The sequence below is a fragment of the Bos javanicus genome, chromosome 14 (genome assembly GCF_032452875.1).
Source record: "Bos javanicus breed banteng chromosome 14, ARS-OSU_banteng_1.0, whole genome shotgun sequence".
In the NCBI taxonomy this organism is placed as follows: Eukaryota; Metazoa; Chordata; class Mammalia; order Artiodactyla; family Bovidae; genus Bos; species Bos javanicus.
The window spans coordinates 46,259,274-46,279,565 of NC_083881.1; the positions used below are offsets into that span (position 1 = coordinate 46,259,274).

General features: G+C 41.1%; 1 long non-coding RNA gene across 2 annotated transcripts in view; it reads left to right on the forward strand.

The window, feature by feature from the left end:
* Positions 1-579: 579 nt before the first annotated feature.
* LOC133260596 (uncharacterized) overlaps positions 580-20,292 on the forward strand; it is a 62,727-nt gene continuing 43,014 nt past the window's right edge. For both annotated transcript variants that reach the window (XR_009740881.1, XR_009740882.1), the window contains exon 1: positions 580-1,166. This is a non-coding gene — a long non-coding RNA (uncharacterized LOC133260596). The remainder of the gene's footprint in view (positions 1,167-20,292) is intronic.

Below are 20,292 nucleotides of genomic sequence, written 5' to 3' on the forward strand. Positions count from 1 at the left end.
TTGAAGCAGAAACTGGCTGGGATGACTTTCAAAATCCAGAGAATGGACAAAAAGAGATGCTTTAAAATTACACACTCTCTTGGAAGGGCTCATATTTCTCCACACTAACATCGACTTTGACCCCAAATAATAATTACATGTGGAAGCCAACAGGGTTAGAGCTCTAAAAAGTGTCTCCTCTCCCTCTTCCTCCTCCTTCTGCTCCTTACACAAAGAAGAGCCTTTGGTTCCGAGCCAAGAGTGGCCATGTAACATTTGGAAGCAGGCACCCATTCCCCTCGTCACAACTCCTACCCACTCCTACCCACGCTTTTGCTTCCTGCCTTGAGATAATATAAGCCCCTCAGGTTTTGTATCATCCAGATATTCTTTTCCTTTTTCTGATAAATTAACTTTATTATATTTTGTACTTAACAGATAAGTGGTGATTGGGGGAAGATTATAAACAATACAATTAGGAGTGCATTTCCAGCAAAAACAAAGCTTTTAGGTTTTCCTTCACTCTTTGTTAGGTATTCCAGGACCTGTAAATTAATGCCAGGGGTTTCCCTAGTGGCTCAGTGGTAAAGAATCCTCCTGCAATGCAGGAGATGCAGGTTACATCTCTGGGTCGGGAGGATCCACTGGAGAAGGGATATGGCAACTACTCCAGTATTCTTGCCTGGCAAGTCCCATGGACAGAAGATCCTGTCTGGCTACAGTCCACAGGATTGTGGAAGAGTTGGACAGACCTATCAACTAAATAACCATTAATGCCAACAGTTTTCTACACTTGGGGCTTACCTACCCCTCCCCCACATGCGAGCACACCCGAACCTGACGCCGGTTGATGACCTGGGCTCCCAGTTATTCCCCAGCCAGGCCCCATTGCGTTTCGCCCACTTCCCTCTGAGGCCCTGCCAGGCCCTCTTCCCTGGAGCCCAGACACCTGCAGGTAACATCGCTGATGGGAGCTACCTGGGACCTCAGCGGTTGGGGTGGGGAAACGTGAGTGGAGCAGTAACTGACACGAGCCCAGGTGGGCCTGAGGAGGAGGAGCAGTGAGCATGCGCCACCGGACCTGGGGCGGCATGGAGGAGAGCCAGGAGGCGCGGGAGGAGCCTGGAGGAGCGGGAAAGAGCTGAGTTGGCGGTGTGGTCGCTAGCGGTGACCTGGACGCAGAGCAGGTAAGACAGCAGCCCTGGAGGGAAGAAGAAGGCCCCTCCTCTCTCCCCTTGCTCCCCATGACTCAGTGACCCCGAATGAGTTTAGTTCTTTTGGGACTGGCTTGCCTTGCAGAAGGAGTGAGATTCAAGAGCAGTTGAATGTACCCCTCGCGTCCCTCCTCTCCCCCACACCTATCTGCTGATGCCTGCTATTACTTTAACAGCAGATAAGACCTTTCACTTCCATACTTACAAGATTGATCATGAGACAAAGAACAAATGTTCCCTGACCCAAATGTATCCATAGTAAAGAATAAGGGACTAAAACGGCCACCCACTCCAGTATTCTTGCCTGGGAAACCCTCATGAACAGAGGAGCCTGGCAGGGTACAGTCCATGAGGTCGTGAAAGAGTAGGACAGGACTGGGACTAACCAACAGTGAGGGACTAAGGTGAGACCTGTCCCGTAGATAGAGGTTAGGAAAAGGGACACCTCCTTTTCCACCTAGATACTCTGATTTGACTCACCAAGGCATCCTGTGGCTGCAAAACTCGCCCAAGTGCTTCTGAGTGTAGCGGAATATGAGAAACCGCTCTGGTATCTCTCTTATCTTGGTTTAGATCTGCGGTTTCTCCTGCTGCTGCTTTCCCCCCCTCTAAAAACATACTGTATCCAAACTCTAGGAAAAAATGCTTTCATCAACCCAGCATCTCCACAAACTCCTTGTCATTTGTATTCTTTTTTTTTTAAATTTTTTCTCAGTTTATTGAGTTGTTTTTGATATATTACATTGGGTAAATTTAAGGTATACATTGTGATGATTTAATACATATATATTGCAGAATGATTACCACCATAAGATTAATTAATGCATTCATTTCCTCACATAATGAACTCTTTTTGATAAGAACACTTTAAGATTTAGTCTTCTAACAAATTTCTTTTTTTTTTAAATTTTATTCTTAAAAAATAATGAAGGTTATGCCTGCCTGTTTATTTAAACCCATTCAGTATTAACCCTGCAAAAGCAGACTCTGGTCTCTATAACACGTCAAAGCAGGGTTTTTGTTTTTTTTCTGTTTCTCGAACCCAGATGCCAATAACTTAGTGGCTCAGTTGGTAAAGAATCCGCCTGCAGTGCCAGAGACCTGCGTTCAGTCCCTGGGTTGGAAATGGAGAAGGAAATGGCAACCCACTCCAGCATTCTTGCCTGGAAAATCTCATGGACAGAGGAGCCTGGTGGGCTATATATAGTCCATGGTGTCACAAGAGTCAGTTACGACGTAGTGACTAAACCACCACCTCCTCAACTTTAATGATGTGGTTGATATAGAGACTGTTTAATCTTTGAATCCCTCTCAGGCCTTGAATTTGTGACCTCAGTTAATACTGTATTTCCTCCCTTACTAACCATGGCTTCCATGTCACTGTTACTCTTATTTCATCCTCTACCCCATAGCCGTAGAAATTCCTCAAAGTTCCACACACTTTCCCTTAGCAATCTTGCCCATTTGTAGGAATCAATAATCACTTTTTAAAACCATCTCTGCCTTCTTTACCTGTTGCCCAAGACTCTCAAAAAGTCTAAACCAAGATTCCACCTATGTATTCCACCTGTACATCCCCATCAGGCTCTTCCAAGTCGACATGTCCCAAATGAATCCATTGTTATCCTCTAGCCTTCTGTTTCTTCCCCAGTCTCTCATCTCTTATGGAGTCACCCAGAGTTGAATCCTCAACGTTATCTTGGAGTTACCTTTGTTTTCTTCCATTTCCTGCTAATTAGAGCCCAGTCTCCGTAACTATGCTAATACTTTCACAGAAGTACAATTGACATACATACAATAAGCTGTACCTAAAGTGTCTAATGTGATAAATTTGGCCATATGTATATATCCATGAAACACACAAGATAGTGAACAGAACTATAACAAAAAATGTCTCAGGCTCCCCTTCCCAACTGTCCCCTCCCCAGCCCACGCAGCTATCTGCTTTCTATTACTAAAGGTTACTTGGCACATTTTAGAATGATATTGATCTTTTCCTGTGATTGTTTGCCATTGTGTTCATTTGTGAAGCATGTGTTTAGTCTTTTGCTAAAATGTTAATTTACTTGTTAGAGAAATATACTGTTATTATTACATTTGAGGGTGCTTTATATATATCCTGGATACAAGTGCTTTGTCAGATTTATGATTTGCAAATATTTCCTTCTAGTCTGTGACTTGCCTTTTCATTCTGATCATTGTGTCTTTTGAAAAGAAGTTCATAGGTTTGATGAAGTCCAATTTTTTTTTTCTTTTATAGATTGTGCTTTTGGTATTGTATCTGAGAAATCGTTGCTTAATCCAGGGTAGCAAAGATTTTCTCCTGTTTTTCCTTCCTAAGTGGTATGGTTACAGGCCTCACATTTTAGTTCTGTGATCTATATTCAGTCAATTTTTATGTATAGCTTGAGATGTAGATCAAAATTCCTTTTTTCTTTTGCATATGGATAGTATATTATTCTGCACCCACATTTGTGGGAAATTCCGACAAAACTCTTTCTCTGCTTTGTTGAAATCAATTCATCATATATGTGTGGATCTCTCTTTGTTTCTAGACCCTTTATTTCATACCACTGATCAATTTGTCTACAAGGATGTCAATATAACATATCTTGATTATTGTAATTTCATGATAAGTCTTGAGACCAGGAAATGTAAAGTTTGTTCTTCATTTGGAAAGAATTGGCTATTCTAGGGCCACTTAATTTCCATACAAATTGTATGGATTTTGAGTGGAATTTATTGAATCTATAGATCACCTTGGAGAAAACAGATGTATTGTAATACCAAGCCTTCAGCTCCACAAGTATCTCTCTCCATTTATCATGTCTGCTTAAATGAACCACAGCAGCGTTTTGCAGTTTTCAGTATACAGGTATTATTCATCTTTTGTTAGATTAATCTCTAACTATTGTGAGTTTTATCTTGTTGGGTTCTGTGTATTTTTATATTCCCATAAATATTTGTGAGCTTGTTCTGGAATATGGTTAAGTTACTTGGAAATTGGAAACAGTTTGATCCTTTTGAGTCTTGCTATAAAGCTTTGTTAGGCAGAACCAGAGCAGCACTTAGTCCAGGATTAATTTTTCTCAACTAGTGAAGTAAAACCCTGCTGAGTACCCTGCTTTATGCCTTGTGAATTACAACATTTTCTACTCTTGCTGGTGTGAGCGTGAAGTCTTCCTGGCCCTGTCTGAGATCTTATGGACTGTACCCTCTGATCCTCTTGGATGGTTCTTTTCCCAGCCTTGGATAGTTTCCTTATGAATAGGCGCCGATCATTATTCAGCTGAATATGCAAAAGATGTCCTCTACAGAACCCCAGAGTCCTCTCTTCTCATGTATTTCCTTCCACGAAAACTCGAAGTCCCTGGGAGTTTGACCTCCCTGTACCTACCCCTTTGTCTCCTCAACTCAAGAAGACCATTGGGATCCACCTGAGTTCTTTTTCCTTTCTTGCTGCAAGGCCTGGAACTGCTCTCCAAGCAATAAACTGGGGCCATCATAGGGTTCACCTCATTTGTTTGCCATCTTTCTGAGAACACTGCCCTTTGTTGTCTGATATCCACTGCCTTGAAAAACTTTGTTTCATGTATTTGTCCATTTTCTCAGTTATTTTAAGTAGGAAGACAAATCTAGTTCCACTTCTTCCATCTTAGCTATACAGAGATGTCCTCCATGTCCCATGACTTTATTCTACAGATTCTATTCTGTTCTCTTTCATTCATATTTTCTATTCCACTGACCTCATCGTAACATTGTAAAAACAACAATAAATAACTTTCATTTATGAACCCTTGCTGTGTGCCACGGCCTATGTCACACGCTTGATAAGTGTTATATCCAACAACCATGGCTGTGAGTTGCGCTTATTTACCTATGAAGTATTTAAAACATTTAGAACAGTTCAAAGTAATGTAAATATTCTCAACAACTACAATGGACAGTGCTAAATTTTGGCCACATTTGCTTTAGCAGATGTGAAAATTCCCTTTGTATCTTCTTCCCCAGATCAATTTCCAACCTTCCCTTGCTTAAGATAGCTTTATTCTGGAGTTGGCATTCTTCAGGTCCATGGATTTGTACATTCAAGGTGGACTTATCCCCATTTTACTAATGAGGAATCTGGGACATAGGTTAAGTAACATGCACAGAATTGTTCAGTTTATAACTAGTGGGACTAATTTTGGAGGCCAAATCTCTCTGGTCCAAAACTATGTATCAGTACTTCACTCCAAGAATACATTCATCTTCCCACGGTCCTATTCAAATCACACCATTTGCCGATTTTAAATGCTATCCCTGAATTAAATAAAAGATTTTAATCTCAACTTTGTAGTCCTGACAAAGCATGACTTCAGTGTACGTAGCCACGCCTGCCGTGTGAAACCTCTTCCAATCATACCAAACCACATTTTTCCCCAGTATCACAGTGAATTTTCTCGCTGCTGTGTCTTGCCTATATTTTTTTTTTCTCCTTCTTGAATGTCTGCGTCTCCCCATACCTGTGGATTAAAATCGATAGTGATCTCTCGTAGCTTATCTGACAAAATACATCACTGATTCATTCATTTATTCATGTCAAATATGGATGTCTGTAAAGAGCAGATGAGCGATGGCTATTTGAATCCTTGCTCCTTCCCTCCACTTGGTATTCTGCCGCTCTACTCAAAACCCATTAGCGAAGTATTTTTCATCTCTTCCCCTAGCATTTTGCCATATTTTATAGTAATTCGCGTACATACTCTCCCTCTTCTGTATGGTAATTTTATCTCTGTATTACTGTGAATGTCTAACACAGTGCCTTTGGACATGATGGGTGCCAATAAATGTTTCTTAAATTGAATTATACACTCCAAATCTGGATATTCTGGGAAATGTAGGAATTGATAGATACAGTAGTATTTGTTTTTAATTTACTTTAAGCTACTTAAAAATTACTGAATGCAAGCATTTCCTTTTCTTGTACATCCCTAGAGCCCTTTCAAAACATACAGTGCTCTGGCCCACAAGGAGCCTTGCTAGCCAGTGTTCCTCCAGCAAACCCCTGAAACACAAAAGGAAATCTCAACTCTGTGCTTCCACCCACAGAAAATGGCATTCACATCTTAAAACAAGTTGGCTGAAAGACCTTTGGGTCCAAGCAAGTGATATTAGGCCAAATGTTCTCACTGATACAACCTGACATTATCTCATATCGCAAATGTTTAGTTTGGAGTTTTGGTGTAATTGATGGTGTATTATTATTATTGCCACATTAAATGCCACTGCCATGAACAGAGTTGCTATCAGTGAGTCTTTTTATGGTCACTGAGGGGCAGAGCAACCCTGCTTGAGCTGGAATGACAGATACAGTGAATTTTTTCCTCAGCTAATTCCATGCGAATTTAGCCCCATTTTATAGTTCCCCTTGCCCTCTACAAAAACAGGATAGTGACTTTGAGATTACTCATTATATAAGGCAGAAAATAAACCATGTATTAGCACTATATATTATGCAGGGAAGCATGCTTTAAGACACAAAAAGTATTTGGTGCTGGATAGAAATGCGTGGATTTGTTTCTATGCTTGTGACACACAATTTTGCTCAGCTAGGTGGATTAACTAAAGAATGAGAAGGGAGAAAAAAATATCTGAAACCAGAATAAATATTCCAGGCTGCTTCACCCTGTTCAACTCTTTGTGCATGGACATTGCTGATTTGGACATGTACCGTTTCGTTTTCATTATTCATCCTCCCAGAAGCCAGACAGACTAGAAATGTGCTAAGGTGTGTTGTGAAAAAGTAATGAATTCTTGGCCACAAGCACCCTCCCCAGCCCACACTCCATTCACTAGCCATAGCAACACAGCAACTCCCTGAGGCTTTGGTCCAAGGAGGAGCCAACATCACCCTCCTTGAAGCACATCCATTTTCAGCTCTGACAGGGTGCATCCGTGGGCATCTTTCTGGTACCAGTGTAATTTAGATCAGTTAGCGCTGGCTGAGTACCTGTGGCATACCAGACTCAGCACTACAATGGATACAATGTGATGCCTGGTTGTGCAGCTCTCATAACTAAATAGATCTAGAAAGAACTTTAAGATACTGTATTAGGGGGACTATCATTACTTGTGGCCCACCCAACAAGGAAATACGTTGTTCAGCCACCCCATTCGGTAATGAGGTATCTGTCCTGTGTGTTCTGACCATGAGATTCTTTTTTACGTTTGTTTACATATGGCTGTGCTGGGTCGTCCTTGCTGTGTGGGGCTTTTCTCCAGTTATGGCGAGCAGGGGCTACTGCCTGGTTATGGTGGGTGGGCTTCCCATTGCTGTGGCTTCTCTTGCTGGGGAGCGCAGGCCCGAGGGCATGCAGGCTTCAATAGTTGCAGCTCCTGGCTCCAGAGCACAGGCTCAATACGTATGGCACACGGGCTTAGTTGCTCCCCGGCATGTCGGATCTTCCCAGATCAGGGATTGAGCCTGAGTCTTCTGCATTGGCAGGCAGATAGATTCTTTACCACTGGGCCCCCAGAGAAGTCCTGACCATTAGACTCTTATTCTAATTTAGAGCTGAGTCCATTCTAACTTTGGTAAAATGCAACAGCTTTCTACCCAGGACTTAATAAAAATCAGTGAAAAAGATTAATCAGGTTGGACCTACAAGCTAAAGCAGATTTGATGTAATTTACTAAATAGATACTAATAAATATATGCATGTTGATTATACATACATATGCAGTATTAAACTTTAATAACTAAGCTGTAACTAATATGCAGAGCCAACTAAAATTTAATTAGTGTACGAGCAGTCTTGCTAACAATGTTGCCCAAAGGGACGTCACCATCATGTAGGGTCTAGTTCTTCTCAGCTTCTCTCCAGTTCTTCTACATCTGTCTGCTCAGTTCCTTTGGTGGGTCCAAAACTGGTCACCTGTGAGACCATTTGCTTAGTTTTTTATTCCAAGGCTGACATACTGTTATCAACAATTATGACCTCCTTCTGTCATTGCTCTCAAGGTTCAAGCATTTAGTCTTCACTTAAGACTTCACTATATGTCACTATATTTCAGTGCCACCCAACCTTTTGTTGTTCCCAATTTGCTGTTGCACAAATGTGTGTGGTGCTGAACTGTAGGATGCTCACTATTCTCCAGTGTCCACTCTGCACTACTGTCTGTTCCAGCCACATAGATTCCTTGTCAGTTCTGAAATGTACTGATGTGAGGGGTTCTGTAGAACACCCTAGGTCTTTTAGAAAGCTAAGTGCTTTCTAAAAAAAGTTTCTTCATTGTGTGGGCATTATTGATGCACTTTTTTCTCCCTGGGGTTTCTGTAAGTAATCGATACATGCATGTTTATATGAGGTCTGCACTAGAGTAACATGATGAGCAAAGCACCATGGGAACACAGAAAAGAGACTGTTGAATTCTGAAAGGACAGTGATACTTGATGATGATGGCTAGAAATTTTGGTCTGGCAGAAGAAGGGCATTCCAAACATAGGGACTGCCAGAAACATACAGTAATTCATTGTTGTGAATGGCATGTTTAAAGACTGTGTGGCCCCCAGGTGTGACTAGAGTACAGGTGACTTGAGATGAGATGAAGCGGGAAAGGGAGCAAGGTTTTGGAGGTCCTCGAATGCCATGATAAAGGTGTTGGAATTTGTCCTTTTAAAAAAAATCTATCCTTTGGCTTTTTGTTTAAGCAGGTTTTGACATCGGTTTTTGTTTTTTCAAAGGAAATAGACTGCAATGTAGTAGGTGGACCAAGAGGTGAAGGATAGTGGCAGGTGGAACAAGTAAGGTGACTGTTATCCAAGTGAGAGACAATGAACTTCTCAATGAGGACGATAGCAGGGAGAGTGGGGGATTGTGTCATTTCAGATGTAGATTACAGGGAGTTAAACTGTATGAAGGGTTGAAGGAGAAGGAGGATCAACAATGAAATTCGGGTTTCTGAATCGAATGACTGGGTTCAATATCATTGATTCAGATTAAAAATATAGGAGGTAGTGAATGAATTTCTGTGTTAGAGAGATTTGGAGGATGGGAAACAGAGATGCCACTCTAGCCTATAATCCTTGGTTCATGGTCTTGCCATTAGTCATCCCTCTTCTAAAGCAATAACAAGGGAGAAGCTCGTTTCTGTGACCAGTGTGAAGAATGAAGCTTAGTTCAGCCAAGGTAAGCGAGAATACACCTGAGCACGAGCCACTCTGGTTATGACCAGCACCTTAGTACCTAGGCTTCCAGAAGCTCCCTGTGTAAATTGACCTTTCCCCTCTCCTCAAGAGGTAGATAGCATTATTGACTCCAGTCCTTTACTGCTTTTGGTATCCACACCCTTGATCATGTATCTTTGCTGTGCCTCCCACAGAAGACATGGTATACTTTCCTCCCTCTTGGCTCTGAGTTAACCCAATGACATGTTAGTAGGTGGGATGCAAGCAGGGGTCTAAAACGTGCTTGGGCAGTGGGGCTTGCTTGCTCTTTTGTACTTCGCCCATCCATCACCATCAGGAGTCCTTTTCCCTGAGTCACTTTTTCCCATTCACCCGTTTATGAAGCAGAGCCAGTCCACAGCATGGAGTTTAGCCACCCAGACCCACATGAGGAAATAGTTTCATGTCACTAGGGCTTTTTTGGGATCTTTTTTTGAATGCCGACCATATTTAAAGTCTTTATTGGATTTGTTACAACATTGCTTCTGTTTTATGTGGGTTTGTTTTGTTCTGTTGGCTGTGAAACATGCAAGATCTCAGCTCCCCCACCAGGAATTGAACCCATGCCCTCTGCATTGGACTTCCTGGACCACTGAGTTTTGGTGTGTTCTGTTACATGGTGAGGGGCTTCCCTTGTGGCTCAGACAGTAATGAATCTGCCTGCAAGGCAGGAGTCCTGGGTTCAATCCCTGGGTCGAGAAGATCCCCTGGAGAAGGGAATGGCTACCCACTCCAGTATTCTAGCCTGGAGAATCCCATGGACAGAGGAGCCTGGCAGGCTACAGTCCATGGGGTCGCAAAGAGTCAGACACGACTGAGTGACTAACACAGTTTAGGGAGGTTATGCAGTGAGAACTGTTACAGCTAGTGAGTGGAAAACATGGCTCTTGGCGGTGATCCTCTCAGCTTCTCTTCAGCCAGCCTGAGGTTGAAAGAGGCTGGCAGAGCCCCCAGCTTGTACATGCTGGTCTGAACAGCAGCTTGCACAGCGACTGCTGAGGTTAAACAGATCTAGTCATATTAGTGATGGGACCCTTCACGGATTTTCCGCCACCACTTGAAAACCATCCCCTTCTGTTCATGAATGGCATTGTGCTTGTGTTTCTCAGATCACTAGAAACAGAAATTCCTCGCTTAGTGGTGGACTTTTTGCAAACCTTAATTAATCCCAAATCAAAAAATTAATGCTGTTTTGAATCTCAGTTTTTTATTCCATCCTAACTCTTATTTACGGGGCAGGCTGTTGGGGGAACTTGTTCCTTTTCTGCAGAAGTAGACTATCTGGTCAGATGCCAACTTCAAATTCTTAAAGACGAGTATTAAGTAGACCTTTGGCCTTGCTTTTTCTGCGTAAACAATCCAAACTCACTTAACCTTTCCTCAGAGGTTCAATTTGCCAATTATGTGACTGTTCTTTGGTCTTTTCTGAACCCTTTTCTACTTTGTTACATCTCTTTGAGGTTGTAAAGACCAAAATTGGACTGGTCTTTACATCGGAACTGGTGCGAAGTGTGACCCCTGTGCTCTTGGGTCTTTGAGAAGGTGCCAGGTCAGATACCACAAGGTTGGATTAGTTTCCATTGCACAGTTACAGAGGGTCTGTGCTCGCTTTGGATATCCCAGCCACCCCTGGGACTCCCCGTCTTGTAACTTTGGCATTGACTTTTTTATATATAATTTTATTTTTATTTATTTTTAGCTGTGAGGGTCTTCGTTTCTCTGCAGGCTTTTCTCTAGTTGTGCCAAGTGGGGACTACTTTATAGGTGTAGTGCACAGGCTTCTCATTGTGGTGGCTTCTCTGGTTGCAGAGCGTGGGCTCAATAGCACACAGGCTTCAGTAGTTGTGTCTCCTGGGCTCCAGAGCAAGGGCTCAGGAGTTGGGGAGCATAGGTTGGTTGTTGTGCAGCATGTGGGACCTTCCTGGATCAGGGATTGAACCCATGTCTTCTGCATTGGCAGGTGGATTCTTAACCACTGAACCATGAAGCAAGCCTGGCATTGACTTCTGATACTTCAGACTCTTAATCTGTCATTTTGTATTTGCCATGACCACTCCAAGTTGGTGATGGGTTGTGCTTCATTTTCATAGAACAATACATCCTTCTGCTGAGACTCTAATCTTTGTAATTTAGATTTGAGATTTCAAAAGTTAAAGAAAAGACAGCCACATTAGTTAATTAGAATGGTGGGAGGGAGACTATAGAGGAAGGGGCTATACGTGTACTTACAGCTGATTCACGCTGTTGTTCAAAAACTAACACAACAATGTGAAGCAATTATCTGTCCAAAAAAAGTAAATAAGTGAAAAAAAAAGAATGAACACACACCACTTTTGTAATACTAATCAAAGATAGTATTATGCTTAGTTACTAAATATAAATATTATACTAAGATAGTTAAATAATACCATAAGGTTATAGCCTGCCCAAAGGAAAAATGCAAAATGGCATAATTTCTCTATCCGTGAAAGGATTCCCCCCTAAATACAAGGTGAGGAAAATTAACAAAAGTCATAATAGCTAACATTTATTGTGTAAAAACAATGCTCTAGGGGCTATACTCTTTCTGTACATTTTTGTAGATTAGGCTTCCCCAAAAAGACATAGATTAAAAAAAAAAAAAGTTTGTGTGAATGTGAACTCACTAAGTTGCAGACCCAGCAGAAACCAGGAAGGGCCTGGAGAAAGTAGGACAGGAAAGGGAAGAATTCAAGCAAGTGTGCAATTTCAGTTATGCACTTTGCTCCTGGAGGAATGAAATCCATTCCAGTTGAACATTCCTGGGATAAGTCATCAAGACAGTGTGGCATTAGACACAAAATGAACTCATAGATCAGTAGTACCGGATAGAATCCAGAAATAGACCTATATGCACTTGGTCAATCGATTTGCAGTGAAGAAGGAAAGGCGATTCCACTGAGAGCTATCAGTTCAGTCGCTCAGTTGTGTCCAACTCTTTGCAACCCCACTGCAGCATGCCAGGCATCCCTGTCCATCGTGAATTCCTTGGGCTTGCCCAAACTTGTGTCCATTGAGTTGGTGATGCCATCCAACCATTTCATCCTTTCTCCTCCCACCTTCAATCTTTCCCAGCATCAGGGTCTTTTCCAATGGGTCAGTTCTTCGCATCAGGTGGCCAAAGTATGGAAGCTTCAGCATCAGTCCTTCCAATGAATATTAGAACTGGTTTCCTTTAGGATGGACTGGTTGGATCTCTTTGCAGTCCAAGACTCTTAAGAAGAGTCTTCTCCAACACCACAATCCAAAAGCATCAATTCTTCGGCACTCAGCTTTCTTTATAATCCGACTCTCACAGCCATACGTGACTACTGGAATAACCAAAGCTTTGACTAGACAGGCCTTTGTTGGCAAAGTAATGTCTCTGCTTTTTCATATGCTGTCTAGGTTGGTCATAGCTTTTCTTCCAAGGAGCAAGGATCTTTTAATTTTGTGGCTGCAGTCACCATCTGCAGTGATTTTAGAGCCCAAGAAAATAGTCTCTTACTGTTTCCATTGTTTCCCCATCTATTTGCCATGAAATGATGGGACCAGATGCCATGATCTTAGTGTTTTGAATGTTGAGTTTTAAGCCAGCTTTTTCACTCTCCTCTTTTAATTTCATCAAGAGGCTCTTTAGTTCTTCTTTACTTTCTGCTGTAAGGGTGGTGTCATCTGCATATCTCAGGTTATTGATATTTCTCCCAGCAATCTTGATTCCAGCTTGTGCTTTATCCAGCCCAGTGTTTCTCATGATGTACTCTGCATATAAGTTAAATAAGCAGAATGACAATATACAACCTTGACGTACTCCTTTCCCAATTTGGAACCAGTCTGTTGTTCCATGTCCAGTTCTAACTGTTGCTTCCTGACCTGCATACAGATTTCTCAGGAGGCAAATAAGGTGGTCTGCTATTCCCATCTCTTGAAGAATGTTCCACAGTTTGTTGTGATCCACACAGTCACAGGCTTTGGCATAGTCAATAAAGCACAAGTAGATGTTTTTCTAGAACTCTCTTGCTTTTTCAGTGATCCAGCAGATGTTGGCAATTTGATCTCTGGTTCCTCTGCCTTTTCTAAAACCAGCTTGAACATGTGAAAGTTCTCTATTCATGTACTATTGAAGCCTCACTTGGAGAATTTTGAGCATTACTTTGCTAGCATGTTGCTGCTGCTGCTGCTGCTAAGTCGCTTCAGTCGTGTCCGACTCTGTGTGACCCCATAGATGGCAGCCCACCAGGCTCCGCCATCCCTGGGATTCTCCAGGTAAGAACACTGGAGTGAGTTGCCATTTCCTTCTCCAATGCATGAAAGAGAAAAGTGAAAGTGAAGTCGCTCAGTCGTGTCCGACTCTAGCAACCCCATGGACTGCAGCCTACCAGGCTCTTCCATCCATGGGATTTTCTAGGCAAGAGTACTAGAGTGGGGTGCCATTGCCTTCTCCGTGCTAGCATGTTAGATGAGTGCAATTGTGAGGTAGTTTGAACTTTCTTTGGCATTGCCTTTCTTTGGCACTGGAATGAAAACTGACCTTTTCCAGTTCTGTGGCCTACTGAGTTTTCCAGATTTGCTGGCATATTGAGTGCAGCACTTGCACAGCATCATCTTCCAGGATTTGAAATAGCTCAATTAGAATTCCATCACCTCCACTAACTTTGTTCATAGTGATGCTTCCTAAGGCCCACTTGACTTCACATTCCAGGATGTCTGGCTTTAGGTGAGTGATCACACCATCGTGATTATCTGGGTCATGAAGATCTTTTTTGTACAGTTCTTCTGTGTATTCTTGCCACCTCTTCTTAATATCTTCTGTTTCTGTTAGGTCTATACCATATCTGTCCTTTATTGTGCCCATCTTTGCTTGAAATGTTCCCTTGGTGTCTCTGATTTTCTTGAAGAGATCTCTAGTCTTTCCCATAATCCTTTTAATAAATGACACTGGAACAATTGGCTGTCAATATGCAAAAAAATTAAAAAATGAACTTCAGTTCATACTTCACATTATATACAAAAATATCTTAAACTAAAAATAGATAATGGGTTTAAGGCAAAACTTAAACTTTGAGACTTCTAAAATAAAACAGAAAATCTTTAGAACCATGGATTAAGCAGAGATTTCTTAGATGTCACAAAAAGTATAATCCATAGAAGAAAAAATTCTTATATTGTACTTAATCAAAATTAAGAATGCTTACCCTTTGGCAGACTCTGCTGAAGAAGGATAATATCAAGCCATAAACTGAAAGGAAAGATTTACAAATCCCTATCTAATAAAGGACTTGTACCCACAAGATATACAGAACAGTCAAAATTCAAATACAAGAAAACAGTAAAAATGAAGAAATGTTTTGAAGATATGTACATGGAAAATCATGTAAGATCATACATGGCATCCAGTCCCAATTACTTCATGGCAAGTAGATGGGTAAATAATGGAAACAGTGAGAGACTTTATTTTCTTGGGCTCCAAAATCTCTGCTGATGGTGACTGCAGCCATGAAATTAAAAGACGCTTGCTCCTTGGAAGAAAAGTATTACCAACTTAGACAGCATATTAAAAAGCAGAGACATTAGTTTGCCAACAAAGGTCCATCTTGTCAAAGCTATGGTTTTTCCAGTAGTCATGTATGGATGTGAGAGTTGGATTATAAAGAAAGTTGAGTGCCAAAGAATTGATGCTTTTAAACTGTGGTGTTTGAGAAGACTCTTGAGAGTCCCTTGGACTGCAAGGAGATCCAACCAGTCCATCCTAAAGGAGATCAGTCCTGGGTGTTCATTGGAAGGACTGATGCTGAAGTTGAAACTCCAATACTTTGGCCACATGATACAAACAGCCAACTCATTTGAAAAGACCCTGAGGCTGGAAAAGATTGAAGGTGGGAAGAGAAGGAGATGACAGAGGATGAGATGGTTGGATGGCATCATCAACTTGATGGACATGAGTTTGAGTAAGCTCCAGGAGTTGGTGATGGACAGGGAAGCCTGGTGTGCTGCAGTCCATGGTGTTGCAAAGAGTTGGACAGGACTGAGTGACTGAACTGAACATGGCAAATACTTATGTAAAATGCAACATCATTAGTCTTTAGGGTAATTCAGATTGAAACAACAAACATCTATCACTTCAAATCTACTAGAATGACTATAATAAAAATACAGAGAGTTACAAGTGTTGGTGAGAATGTGGAGAAACTGGAATGCTCGTCTGTTGATGGTGGGTATGTAAAATGTAGCACCTACATTGAAAACTAGTTTGTGCTTTCATGAAAAGTTAAACACATATTTCCCATATTACCCAGCAATTCCACACTGAAGTATCTACTCAAAAGCCAAAACAAGAAAAAGAAACAAAACACATGTCCACACAAAGACTTGCACACAAATGTTCATAGTAACATTATTCATAATTGCCAAAGAGCAGAAATTGTGGTTGACATATGTACACTATTGATACTAGGTATCTAATAGATAACTAACTGAAAATATACTCTATAGCACTGATGCTACTGTTTAGTTGCTAAGTCACGTCAGACTCTCTGCAACCACATGGACTGTAGCCTTCCAGTCTCCACTGTCCATGGGATTTCCCAGGCAAGAAGACTGGAGTGGGTTGCCATTCCCTTCTTCAGGACATCTTCTTGACCCAGGGATCGAACCTGTGACTCTTGCTTGGCAAAGAGTTTTTACCACTCTTTACCACTGAGCCACCTGGGAAGCCCCTGCTGTATAGCACAGAGGACTCTATTCAGTGCTCTGTGGTGACCTAAATGGGAAGGAAATCCAAAAGAGAGGGGATATGTGTAAATGTGTAGCTGATTCACTTTGCTGTACAGCAGAAACTAACACAACAGTGTAAAGCAGCTATATACCAATAAAAATTTAAATAAAGAAATGTCCACCAACTGGTGAGTGGATAAATAAAATGTGTTATAATCATACAATGGGATACTATTTGGGACATAAAAATAAATTATAGTTCATGTTACAACGTGCTGCTGCTGCTGCATCGCTTCAGTCGTGTCCGACTCTGTGTGATCCTATGGACGGCAGCCCACCAGCCTCCGCCGTCCTTGGGATTCTCCAGTCAAGAACACTGGAGTGGTTGCCATTTCCTTCTCCAATATGGCTAAACCTCAAAAACATTATGCTAAGTAAAAGCTTGGTGCAGTGGTCACATATTATATGATTTAATTTCTATATGAAGTGTCCAAAAACGACAGATCTGTAGAGAAGAAAATACATTTAAGTTGACTATGACTCAGGGTAGGAATAGGGATTAAGTGCCAGCAAGCATAGGGATTTTTTTTTTTTTTTTTTGCAGAGGTTTGCAGAGAATGATGGACATATTCTAAAAGTGGATTGTGGTAATGGTTGCATAACTCTGAAGATTTTCTAAAAATCATTAAATTGCACACTTAAATTGGTTAATTTTATGGTATGTAAATTACACCTCAGCAAAGCTGTTTTTTAAAAAGATTTTATTTTTTTAATATTTTTATTGAATTGTAATTGATTTACAGTGTTGTATTTACAGTGTTGCTATGAATATAGTGGTGCATGTACGTTTTTGAATTACAGTATTGTCCAGGTATATGTTCAGGAGTGGGATTGCTGGATCATATGGTAATTCTATTTTCAGTTTTCTGAGAAACATCCATACTGTTTTCCCTAGTGGCTGCACCAACTTACCCCACCAACAGTGTCGAAGGTTCCCTTTTCTCCATACTCTCTCCAGGATTTATTATTTGTAAACCTTTCAATGATGGCCATTCTGACTGGTATATGGTGGTTCTTTCTAGTTTTGATTTGCATTTCTCTAATATTTAGCAACGTTGAGCATCTTTTCATGTACCTATTGACCATCTGTATTTTTTCTTTGGAGAGATGTCTATTTAGGTCTTCTGTCCATCTTTTTTTCATTGTTTTTCTGTTGTTTCTGTTTTGATTTTGTGTTGTTGTTGAGATGTATGAGCTATTTTTGTATCTTGGAAATTAAGTCCTTGTTGGTAACCTCATTTACAAATATTTTCTTCCATTCTGTGGGTTGTCTTTTCATTTTGTTTGTGGTTTCCTAGGGAAATCATATTGTATATACAATTTTGCATTCGACTTTTTTCACTAAAAACTATACCATAAGTATTTGTTAAGTCATTAAAGATAATTTGAAAATATCTTTTTAATAACTACTTACTATTTCTTTATATAAACATACCCAAGATTTATTTAATAGTTTCCTATAGACTGTTTATGATTTTTAAAAATATTTTGTTTAACCTCTTTGTATACAATAACTGTGTAACCACAGACATGTTCACCTCTCAGAACTTTAATTATCTGATAGGAAATGAGCGTAATGAAGAGTTCTGACTTCTTAAAGACAAAATGGCTATTCTGAATATTATATAAAGTCAAGTGTGAAACAGCGTGGTAACGACAGAAACCATCTAGATGTTAGCCATTATTACTGCTATTAGCAAACTTTATAAAACTTTAAATTTATGATTATTCCTCAGAATAGAATCACAGCAGTGAAATCTCAGGGCTTATTTTATTTTATTTTATTTTTTGGATCAGGGCTTATTTTAAAACAACAACAACAACAAAACACAGCTCTCTAAATTAGAAGCAGGCAAAACACGTTCTTGGCTCTTCTCTGTCCCCCTTTCTCAGTCTGGGAATCCAGAATGATTCTTTGCATTCTTGCTCTGATGCCATGAAGAGTTCCATGGCTATAAACTTTTTATTTCTTCAATCACACCCCATCAGCCTGTGCTTTCTCTCCTCGTGGGGTATGGACTAGGTGGCCTTGGATAAAAACATTGAACAAAAATGACCGTGGGTGACATGATTTATATGCTTCTTCACTGGTAACATAGTTGCCTTTTCATAAGGCTCACTAGAGCCTAAATCTAGAGAATTGGAGCATGGAGTCTTCAAGATTCTCTAGGAAGGTTAACGGGGAAAATCGTTGGTCACTGAGTGTTCAAATCACAGACCACTTTGCATGTTGTTGTCCTGCCCTAATTCCTTAGCCTGGTAGGCAGGGGCCTTAATTATTTACCCCCTATTTACTTCTTCAGCTTTATCTCTTGCTTCACTGTCCCTCCAATGTGATGCTAAAATCATACAGTAGAAGGTCTTGCCATTTCCCCAAATATGTCAGGCTTTCTCCCCCACAAAGCTCTGTACACCATGATTCCCTGCCTTGAACACTCTGTACCTATCCCTACTCCCTTTATTTGGCTATTCCTACTTGTAATGCTGGCATCGTCTAATAAACTACATCTTCTTGGAAGTGGTTCTGTTCCCAAGCCCAAGTTTGGTGCTCCCTCTTTAAGCTTCCATGGCACCCTGTCATTACCCTTACTGGATTTAAATGGCCTGTTTATTTGCCTTCTCCCCAATCACATTATGTGGCAGCCATGGGGTTGCATCACTTTGATCTCCCTTCAAGAAAGAGCTTGCTATTTAACTGCAAGGAGTGCAGTTAGCTGACAGCCTCCAGCTGTTAATGCCTTCAGGATCTGCCCCAGCTTTCAAGCTGAGACCATGATCTTTTCCGGCAGCCGCAGCCAATGACTGAGCATAATAGCGGCACTGGGGCCGACTCGGAGCTCCTGCAGTGGGCAAGCTCTGAGTTGGCCAGCTCGGTCAGATCTGCACGGTGGTCTGCGGTGCTCGCCGCCTCATCACACTTCTTTCATCTCTCCTCTCACGCATGTCATGTCTGCACTGGGGGCCGAAAATGTTCCCTTTGCAGTCTCACCTCCTCACCCTCACTTTTATGGAATTTCTCTCCAATAAACCTCTTGCACACCTCAATCTATCACTGCATCTGTTTTCTGGAGAACCTAAGACAGACGATGAACTTTTTAAAGGAAAGGGCCATATTCTTATTCAAGTTGTATCTCCAGCTCCCATAACAACTCACAATAGGATCTCAGAAAATAATTTGGGAAGAACTGAATGAATGAATGAATGCTCAAGATAATGGTTAACTTTATTTTTTATTTTTTTTTAATTCTTCCAATTTTATTTTATTTTTAAACTTTACATAATTGTATTAGTTTTGCCAAATATCAAAATGAATCCGCCACAGGTATACATGTGTTCCCCATCCCGAACCCTCCTCCCTCCTCCCTCCCCATACCATCCCTCTGGGCCGTCCCAGTGCACCAGCCCCAAGCATCCAGCATCATGCATCGAACCTGGACTGGCAACTCGTTTCCTACATGATATTTTACATGTTTCATTGCCATTCTCCCACATCTTCCCACCCTCTCCCTCTCCCACAGAGTCCATAAGACTGTTCTATACATCAGTGTCTCTTTTGCTGTCTCGTACACCGGGTTATTGTTACCATCTTTCTAAATTCCATATATATGCGTTAGTATACTGTATTTATGTTTTTCCTTCTGGCTTACTTCACTCTGTATAATAGGCTCCAGTTTCATCCACCTCATTAGAACTGATTCAAATGTATTCTTTTTAATGGCTGAGTAATACTCCATTGTGTATATGTACCACATCTTTCTTATCCATTCATCTGCTGATGGACATCTAGGTTGCTTCCACGTCTTGGCTATTATAAACAGTGCTGCGATGAACATTGGGGTACACGTGTCTCTTTCCCTTCTGGTTTCCTCAGTGTGTATGCCCAGCAGTGGGGTTGCTGGATCATAAGGCAGTTCTATTTCCAGTTTTTTAAGGAATCTCCACACTGTTCTCCATAGTGGCTGTACTAGTTTGCATTCCCACCAACAGTGTAAGAGGGTTCCCTTTTCTCCACACCCTCTCCAGCATTTATTATTTGTAGACTTTTGGATCGCAGCCATTCTGACTGGTGTGAAATGGTACCTCATAGTGGTTTTGATTTGCATTTCTCTGATAATGAGT